The sequence below is a fragment of the Trichechus manatus genome, unplaced genomic scaffold (genome assembly GCF_000243295.1).
Source record: "Trichechus manatus latirostris isolate Lorelei unplaced genomic scaffold, TriManLat1.0 scaffold00001, whole genome shotgun sequence".
In the NCBI taxonomy this organism is placed as follows: domain Eukaryota; kingdom Metazoa; phylum Chordata; class Mammalia; order Sirenia; family Trichechidae; genus Trichechus; species Trichechus manatus.
The window spans coordinates 29,044,804-29,048,132 of record NW_004443937.1 but is presented as its reverse complement, the minus strand read 5'-3'; positions in this window follow the sequence as shown (position 1 = coordinate 29,048,132).

Here is a 3,329-nt window from a genome sequence, read left to right as displayed (position 1 = left end):
CGGCCGCGGCGCACCGACGGCGGGGCGGTCCGGGGGTGGGGTCGGGGCGAGACGGGCCCGGGACTGGGCCGGGGCGGGTCCGGAGGCGGGGCCAGAGGAGACCTGGGGCCGATAATTGGCTCGAGGGTGGAGGGAAGGGCGAAGCTAGGCACCGCCCAGGCTCGGGCCTGGGCTGGAGGTGGAGCCACGCCGAGGAACAGCGCTAAAGGTAGAGCCCAGCCCACGATTGGGCTCCCCGCGGGCCGCAGGCTGGGCGGGGCCCCGAATGGGTTCCGAACAGAGCGCCCGGAGCTCTGCGGCCCGAGGGTGGGGGTGGGCGGATCTAGTAGGCCGAGGATGGCGATCCGGTGCACCTAGCGGGCCAGGCAGGAACCTGCCCTCCTCCGAGCTTTTGCGAGTTGGGTGAGTGGAGTGGAGGAGGCGTGACTTCGTCACTTGCTAAAGTTAATGAGCCCAATAAACTTGCATACGGATGTAAAGAACCCTGGAGCCTCCCTGAACTGTGATTTTCTCAATCTTAAGGCAAGTTTGCCTCCTTCTTCTTTGAGTTGCAGCAACAAAAAGAAAAAAAAAAGAAAATAAAGTCGATTGCCTCTACACCTTTGTCCAAGTTGCCTCCGTCAGCTTGGGTGCCTTCCTCCATTCACACAGGGCTTGTCCATCTGTCTCTGATCTGCTGGGAGGCGTCCTGCAGGCATCCAGGATGCCAGCCTTGGACGTGGCAACCAGGGCTCAAGGGAGAGAAACAGCTGCCACGGTACTTCTGGAAACTGAAGTATCCACGATCTTATGGCCTATTCTTTCCATGGTCTGTCCCCCTCTGACCATGGCCACAACCCCAAGGCCTATCCTCCCATGGCCTGTCCCCAGTGGGTGGTGGCGGCAACCCTATGGCCTGTCCCCATCCACTCTGGGCAAAAGTGGGGTGGAAACAATGTTTCTAGCTGAACATTTCAGTCTTTCTGATTCTGCTCTTCAGGAGGAGCCCACAGCCCTGACCTGGACTGGTCATTTGAAGGGTCAGCCAGGGTTACCCAGGAAGGTGTCCTGTGTGGCCCCAGTGCCATGAGCCTGGGATGCCTGGGTTCAGAGACAAGGAAAGTCCATGAAATCAAGTGGAGGAGTTGGCCACCCAAATGCTTGGCCACCCAAAACCCCCTATTCATCACCGACCCCCTCCTCCCCACCCTAGCACATACCTTGTTCCAGCTCCCAGTCCTCAGGCTGTCCCCTCTCCCTGAGTGCCTGTGCATCACTATTTGAATGGCTCCCTTGTTTTAGGAGACATTGGACTGTAGGCCCTCCAGTGGTTCTCCAGCAACTCCCTCTTGCCAGGAGTCAAAGCTCAGGCAGGCCATGCCACAGGCAAGCAACAAACATGGCCCACCCAGGGACATGTTCTAATATAAACTTGGACACAGACCCAGACAGAGATATGCTCTGTACATTCAACATAGGCCCAGCCTCCAACATGCCTCGAGTCCACAGAATGCACTAAAAATGGGTGCAGACAGCCAAGAACACATTCTGTCTACGCACAGACTACAAACCCAGCTCCAAGGCAAGCCTCTTCCCTGCTAGCCTCGCCCCGTGCCTGAGAGCCGATCCTCTCTCCCCAGGCCTCCCCAGCCTGCTCCTAGCAACAGCCAACAGCTCTCACAGTTGCCGGGCAACAGGGAGAACCTGTCAGCCCCTTGGAGGCCCAGCTGTCGGGAGGTGGGCTAGACACAGACCCCAATCAATGGAAGCGGGCAGGGTGGGGCCGCTGGGAGGGATGGCCAGGTCCTGTGGCCACATGCTGGTCCCCTGGATCTCCCAGCACCTTCCTACCGGGTGGCCGCCCCCTTCCAGCCATGTGCTCCTCCTAGGGAGTCCAGCAACCCCCTCTTCACCCCGGTGGCTGCACCTTTTCCACCTCCGTGGGGTCCCCAGGGCTCTGGCCACATCTCCGTAGCACTCCAGTTACACACCTCTCACTCCAGGGACTCAGAACCCCATCTAGACTTCTCTAAACTGACCTCTCACATGATCGCCAGTCCCTGTGCAGCATGGTTCAGAAGCCTCTCCCAGACACCTTAGGCACCTCAAACCCACGTTGTCCAGAACTCGTACACCCCACCCCGCACTGGGCCCTGCTCCTGGGCCCTATACCCCTTCATCACCCCTCCCACCATCCAGAGCCGTGAACCCCTCTCCCCACCTCTACATCCTGTCAGCCTCTTCCCCTCCTCAATTCACCCTCAAATTTGTCCCCGTTCTCTGTCCCCACTGTCCCCCATTGTAGGCCTCCAGCCTCCTCCCTGGCTCTTCTCTTTCCCCTACAGTCTATCCTCCACATGGCAGCAAAGGGGATCCTGCTGAAACAAATTACATCACTCCTTTGCTCACGAACCTTCCATGGCTCCCCAGTGCCCTGAGGATAAAGCCCATACACACTGCTCCAGACTACACAAGAGGTGGCAGAGTGGCAGTTGGCAGCAAGAACTCTAGGAACCAGTCTGCAAACTTGCCAGATGTGTGACTTTGGATAAGTATCAGAAACTTCCTGTGTCTCAGTTTTCTCACTAGTAAAATCGGCCTACCCCACCCCATGGCTGAGGTTAGGACTAAGGGAGAAAATAAGGGTAAAATGCTCAGAACATGCCTGGCACATGGAAAGCCCTCAGTAGGGGTGAGTTGTTATAGTGATTTCTGTAAGGCCCTGTAGGAGCTGTCCCTGCCCATCAGTCTATGTCTTCTCCCTCTGTTTAGAACACACTAGTACTCCAGCCATCTACACCAGGGATGTTGCTCTTCCCATCCTCTTAGTCTCTCCCCCACCCACCCCTTCCCCTCATTCATCCCTCCTCCCCATCTTTTATTTTCTGGTTGTGACTCCCATTGTCCTGGGGCTTCTGCCTCCCCACTCTGATCCCATCAGCCAGGTGGTGAGTCTTCCCACCCAGGTCCCTGACTCCAGGCCCTTTGCTGCATAGCACTGCTCCTTGAGGATGGCAGGTAAACATCTGTCAAATTGAATGATTGTACAAACTCTTCCTCACCTTCCAGGGGTCCCCTGTCCTGGAGCTGGGAGAGGTGTAAACTCTAGTTCTGCTGCCCCTATGAAAATATTTGCTATAGTTGTGTCTGCAGAGAAAGGGGAAACTAACTGTCCTAGGAAGGTCAGGGAGCCTTTTTTTTAAAATAATTTATTTTTATTGTTAAAAATATACACAGCGAAACACACCAATTCAAAGTTTCTACATGTACGATTCAGTGACATTGATTACATTCTTCAAGTTCTGCAACTGTTCTGACCTTCCTTTTCCAAATTGTTCCTTCCCCATTAA